Source organism: Aythya ferina (assembly GCF_964211825.1).
Source record: "Aythya ferina genome assembly, chromosome: 17".
Lineage (NCBI taxonomy): Eukaryota > Metazoa > Chordata > Aves > Anseriformes > Anatidae > Aythya > Aythya ferina.
Genome location: NC_140316.1, coordinates 13,718,164 through 13,724,979, shown reverse-complemented (window position 1 = coordinate 13,724,979; position 6,816 = coordinate 13,718,164). Strand labels below are relative to the sequence as shown.

Below are 6,816 nucleotides of genomic sequence, written 5' to 3'. Positions count from 1 at the left end.
AGCGGCGCGGCATGGCGGAGCCAGCGCCCCGGCAGCCCCGGGGCATGGCGGGAGGGGGTGCCATGGCGGGCGGCGACGGGGGCAGGCCCTGAGGGGAGCCCGCTAGAACCAAGCTGAGGGCAGTAGTGTAAAGTAAAGGAACTAAACATAAACTAAGTATATAATTTGTGCAGAAATGCCACCGGAAGGCTGTATGGAAAAAAAAAAAAAGTAGGGAATGGCCCCTTGTGAACTGTAAAATCCTACGGTTAGTATATTTTTGCAACTTTCTTTCTAATAATCTACTTTCCTTTAACTTCTGAAGTATTTATTTTTGAAAATGCCGTGGGTCCTTTCAATTCGTAATGCTCAGTGTGCACGTTCATTAATTAGTCCTGTTAGTAACCGTGTAACATACACAGGCATTTTTATACTGATTTAATGGTAGGACAGGCTGAATGAGAGTGATTAAATGACCAAAGTTCCTTCCAGTTACCTTACAGGTGTTAACATCCAGGCTTTGTTTCCAACTGGGTGAACTTTTTAAAACTTTCTGAAGTTTGTTATCCACATTATCTGATCAAAACCGTCTACAACACTTGTTCTTGCAGCAGGCTGACCATTATACATCATTAGTGTTTCCTATTTTTCTGGCCACGTTTATTCCTTTTTCCTCACGTTTATGAAGGTGAGAATCCAGTGTGCTCCATTGTACCTGAGACCTCAGTGTGTCTTCTATGAAATAACAGCGTCACCTGGGTCTCCAATCTGCATTCCTTCTCTTAAACAAGGATATTTGAACATTACTATGTTTGCCTCATTCCTTGGGAAGATCTGATGTGTTTAGTCTCTTTGTTCCTTTGCTGATTTTGAGATTAGTTTTATTAAACTAAACATTCAAGCATTTCCTTTCAATAAGGTCTCCTAAATCATGTTAGTAGTGTGTTTGTTGTTTTGTTTGCTTGTTTTTCATTGTCCTGCTGCAAGAGAAGCATGTTGACTTTGCCAGTTTACTCATTTAGATTTGTGTGTTCGTAACTACATTCAGGACAGATGCTGGTGAGCTATTCTGAAAACTCTGGTGTCTTGGGCCCTGCTCAACAAAGCAGATGGGCACAGGTTGTGGAAGTCTGCTGAGGGCCTGTTTGCAGCTAGCAGAGTTAAAGGACTCGCAGCTTCAAGAAACAGGAGGCTTCAGGCAGGGAACAGTCCCCTAGGTAAAGGAGGGTTGTTTTCCTGCCTATTAAAAAGCAGGTGAAGCTCTTTTCTTTTGTCTCTGCTCAGGGAATGAAGTTTCTGCATCCTGTTGCTTGAGGGAAAGTAAAACAGATTTTGAAGTTTTACTTCTAATTGCTGTGGTGCTTGTCCTGGCTGGGAGAGGCAAGCCTGGAGGAAGGAACAGCTTGACCATGTGGCTGCTCTCTCCTTCGCTGCCATGGGGCAGAGATCAGACATCTCTTGGAAGAGTCAGACTCAGGGGTTTACAGTCCCTTCAACTGCATTGACTAATCTGCTCCCACCTGATGTGTGGGCCAGTAAAAAGTATAAAGATGTTTCTCCTTCCTGTAAGTCCTGCAAATTTTGAAAGTTGGAATTTAGTTTGTGGTCTTACAGGGAAAGTGGTGGTTTATTGTTTATCATCAGTGGTCATATTCTGCCTTCTGTATCACATGTTCATCTGCAGTGTCATCAGCTGAGATAATTACTAATGAATCACCTCCACTTGCTAGTTTACGGATTTCTTAAGGATTTAAATGATTAAGAAGGACCATGGATAACGCACATGGGAAAATATAATTTCATACGTTCTTTTTGCATCCAGATTTACTTTGCAAAGCTGACGATGTACCACGGGCCAGACTCCTGGGTGAAACCCAAGCCTTGCCAAAATCTGGGGGCTCATACCAAGCACAGATTGGACCTCGACTGCATGTGAGGAGCTGGATGAGTAAGAGGTAGGAGCTGGATGAGTAAGGAGGTGGTATCATTTCTTACTGCTTCTACCACTGAAACAGAATAGAACTGGGAAACTGTTCATTAGGAAAGTATAATGTACTTAATGATGTTTTTCTTCAAAAGTAAGTTAAGTCTACTCAGACCAGCAGTTCCCCTAACCTCATCCCCAATACAGCCTGTAAAAGAAGAACAGGGTGAATGCAGCTGTTGTGTCACTTCATTTTCCCCTTTATTTATGCTTAAATGACTAACCCTGAACTCTCTGCCTCTGGGATGTGATAGTTCAATAAAGTCATGAAGACCTTCCAGAAATATGTACATGCAAACAGAATGTGGTAATCTCCTGCAGAAAGAAATATACAGAAAACAGAAAAAAAATACGTGCTTGACATAGAAAATGCAAAGCAAAAGCCAAGTGTAAGAGAAACCATTTGAAAAATCCTACCACCATAAAAAAAAAAAATTGGCCTTGTGTTAGACTTCTGAAGCAGGTTCCAAAAAGCAAACCCCAAAATGTGTAGGACAAGATCAGAACATTAATAAATAATGTATATTCTCTATCACAGAGATTTTAATTTATCCTATCAACATGCGTTAATTAATAATTAAAAAGGACACTGTGATACCCATGTGGGAAGTCCTATGAAATGAAAATGCAAGCAGTTTAAAATGTGGTAGATTGCTGTCTATTAAAAAACATGTGAAGGGATTTACTGTATTGCTATCTTAATTTTACTTTAAGCTGCAAGACTTTGATGTGCATTTAAACATTACAGTGCGGCATTTGCAATCCAAACGTTGCGGAATTAAATCCCATCAAGCATGGTAAAATCAGGGGGAATAACTGATCATACACAAACAGAATTAACACACTTATCTGTTATGAAATGCTGAGATGAAGCAAAAAGCATTACCTAAATTTCGGTTTATCTCATCAGGCATATTTTAGTGATTCAGTAAAATTAATTTTTAACTATGTAACTTTAACCATAGCCCCTTCCCTTTAAAATTATTTTAGATTTAAATAGTTTAATTACTTTTACCCATAGAAAAATTATTCTATCCTCGAAAGAAAAGACGCTAGACACTAGAGCTTTCAGAGTAGTGTACCAATATCTGCCCTGAAAGTACTTAAAAATATGCAAATCTAAATGAGTTATCTGGCAAAGTCAACGTGTTTCTCTGCAGCGAGACAATGACAGAAGTTCTGCTCATGCACACATATCCTTGTGATTAAACAGTTCAATTTTATTTTTGGACATTTAAACTAACTCGGAGTAGGATTAGCTTAATAACCATGGTCTTCACAAATTACAAAGGATGAAGCATTCAAGCTGTCTGTTGGCTGAACCTGGGCTGTTCTTTCTGAACACACCATGTACAGTTTTTTTTTAATCTTTAATTTTTTACAGTTTTAACAGATTCGCTTAGGTTTTGGTGTAAGGAAGTTTTAGTGATAAAATCTGTTCAACGGACCTACGTATTGTGAAAGAGCTTCTGTAGGAAGTGGTATCATTCCTGGTACTTTAAACTTAAAATTAGAAGAAAATCTTTTGAGAAAACACCTTTGTACGTGCATTACTTTAAATATGTCTTTAAATACACCTACTCTAAATAGGTGTTTTCAATTTGATGCTATTTAAAGCAATTTTACCACTGAGAAAAGTAACAGTCACCATTAAACTATAATAGTCTGTATTTTATAGCAAAGCTGCTTAACTTGCATGAGGTTCTAAAGGAATTGATAAAATAAATCAGCTCTCCCAAGGTATCACAGATAGCTGGCATTTGGGAGGCCCTGGTTGCCCACCCAGAGACAGTAGTCTTCTGTCTCTGCATCTTCCATGAGGAGAAGTTTGGTGACGTTGTCCTTTTCACAGCAGCTCCCTGTTTGATATTAACTATGCTTTCTTAACTTCTTCGCAAGGCAAACATTGCTAACATTGCTTTTGCTCTATGACAGATTGCTTTAAAAATTCAAGTGGACAGGCATTTTTAATTAAAGTCAAAACAAAGTCAAATAAGCCTGAAATAAACTGCATTTTAGTTTAGCGCAGCATTAGCTCTTAAATAAATAGTGAGAAGCCTTGGAGCTCTGGGCTGTCTCTGTACAGCAGATGGCATTACAGGTAATATTTATCATACTCCAATCCCGAGGCTAAGATAGTAGGGAGGGAGTATTGACGTCAGCTACAAGTGAATCAGTCTTAATACAAGCTGAAAAACTGCTTGCGCCTTCAACAGTTGATTACATTGTACAGCATTTCTGCTTAGTGCTCCCCATTGCACTTATTAGTCTGTCCGAGCAAGCCTAGCAGGAAGAGTTCATTTTGTTTTGCAGCTTAAACGAACTGATGTAAATTGATCTTGGACTTTGAGGTGGGAAGATTCCACCCAGCTGCTGTAACCAGGGGAATGCCCTTTGCTCCAGTTTTTGTGCCAAATTTGTGCATTTGAGAATTTTAAACAAATACCACTTGGCAGGATATTGGCCCTCAGGGTACAGGAATAATACTGAGCGAGACAGCAGGGCACATACTGGGAGGGATTTACGCGGATATCTATCAGCACTGATAGTGAACAGTGGGGGACACCAATCCTCTCATATTTAATTTAAAACGGTAGTTCTTTTTTTTTTTCTTTCTTTCTTTCTTCACAGGAGCTGAGTGATCTTCTGAACGAAAACCAATAGCAGTTTTTCATCCGGGTGAACCGCAGGAGAGAAAGAGTTCAACAGAGGTTAAGAATTATTACATCAATGATGTTGTCTTCCTCGGCTGTCTGGGCCAACCTGAGTGGGTGACCAGGGATGAGGGATTATGAACTGCTCAGGGCACACCTAGGAGCCCTTGCTGAAACAGAGAGTCATGCTCTGCCAGGGGTATTTGACAGCCTTGCTCTCACGCTGAGTTTCTCAATCTGTGAGGCATGGCCGGTTGACACAGCGCTACAAGAGAGCGTCCCATCCTGCTCAGAAACACACCGTGATGAGGCTGGGGAGCTTGTGTTTGGTTGGAAGCAAGGTGGGGGATTATAGATTGAGAAGGGATGCACACTCAGCTGGCATAGGACAGAACACCTTGCTCCATCGGGAGCTGTCTCGAGGCACCCAGCACTAGAGGCAGTATTGAAATCTGGTGCATTAAAGGAGAAAGGACTAGGCCAGGTTGGACATAGCCTAGAAAGAACTTGGACAGGAAGGAGGAAGAAAGAACGAGTGAAGGAAAAGAATGACTCTCTTGAGGAAACTGAAAATATGCACTTCCTTTTCCTGATGTAGATGTGGGAGGGGGTGAGGCAGCAAGGTTTGCTGCTGAGGAAAGCCGCCCTGTGAGTACTCTTGTCATCTCCCACACCCTGACAGGCCATGGCAGCAGCACACCCTTCCCTCCATCCAGCGTGCTGAGAAAATCAACTATGCGGCAGTTTCCTAACTCACCAAGGCTGGGCTTGGGTCGGTCTCTGTGGTCCTCATGCTTTCCTTCCCCTCATTTTGAATTACAAACGGGCAGATTATTTTTTAATAAGTTTGGATACCATTTGAGCTCGAGGCTGAAATGTTTCATGCATTGTTTCAGCCTTTAGCACTTCAAAGGAGAGGAATATTGTCTTTGTCAAGATACACAGCAGCTGAAACGCGTAGCGTGTGTTAATGCTATTATAATGACAGTGCTTCAGCAATGCTCCCAGTGGGCTGGGTCTGTGTTGTACACCACACAGCTTTTCCTTTCACTGGAGTCAGCTTGGGATTCAGGTTTCACACCTGCCTGGGCCGTATGCCCATGTATTGTTTTGCTCTTTGCATATATCTGGGTATATAATGTAGCGGTGGCCTCATTATGTGTGTGTATGCAAAGACGTTGAATAAATTTGTGTGTGTTTTTTTACAGCTGCCTGCTGGGAGCTTCCGAAGTGGCATTTTGCACGCCCAAAGGCTCAGGGAGGATGGAGCTGCAGCAGGTAAGGACCCAGGGCTGGGTTCCTGAAAGCATTGATCCCTGAAGCTATGAGACACCAACAGATTGTGCCTTTGTCTCACGTTCAATTATCACAGAGTCAGTGAGGTTGGAAGAGACCTCCAAGATCATCTGGTCCAACCGTTCCCCCACCACCAGTGTCACACACTAACATGTCCCTAATCACCTCTCCTTGAACGCCCCCAGGGACAGTGACGCCACCACCTCCCTGCGTAACCTGTGCCAATGCCTGCCTGCTCTTTCTGAGGAGAAACATCTAATTTCCAACCTAAACCTCCCATTTGTGTGCGTGTGTGGTGACTTTGTGCAGTCCCTTCATCCTTAGCACTCAGTTAGCTGTTACCCCGCTGTGGGAAAGGGAGAACCCCTCACATTTACACCAATTTCCCCCAAAATCACAAATATTGTGTGCTGTGGCCCCCAAATCTCTGGGTAAGCAGGAGAAGCTACCCTTCAAGGACCCATTTTTGTGTGAGGAGGAGCTGCCCTCTCGCGCCCTGAGGCACTGACAGGACTTACGAGGGGGGGGGGATGGCGCTCCCGCCTTACCCCCCCCCCCCTCCATTTTACCCCCCCCCCACCGCTGCGCAGGGGGCTGGCTTGAGGGAGGGAGGGGGGGGGGAGCGCTGCGCATGCGCAGTGCGGCGGGGCGGGGTTGACCTTCCCTCCTCAGGCCGCCCGGCCCCGAGCACGCGCGGGAGGGAAGATGGCGGCGGCGGCGGGCGGCGGGGCGCGGGGGCGGCGCTGCGGGCACCGGCGGCTCTGACCGGGACGGAGGCGGAGCCGGAGTCCCCGTCGTGTGTCCCCCCCCCCCCCCCCCCCGCGGGGGGTTCGACGGCGACGAGAGGAAGGCGGGAGGGAGCCGCCCGGGCTCGTCAGGGGGGAGCGCTGAGGGCGGGGGGGG

The 6,816-nt window shown here is 44.5% G+C and overlaps 1 long non-coding RNA gene across 1 annotated transcript; it reads left to right on the top strand.

The window, feature by feature from the left end:
* Positions 1–73: 73 nt before the first annotated feature.
* Positions 74–5,957, top strand: LOC311420631. Its single transcript, XR_014684438.1, has 4 exons — positions 74–247; positions 1,802–1,934; positions 4,595–4,674; positions 5,826–5,957. It is a non-coding gene; the product is annotated as an uncharacterized lncRNA (long non-coding RNA).
* The last annotated feature ends 859 nt before the right edge of the window (positions 5,958–6,816 follow it).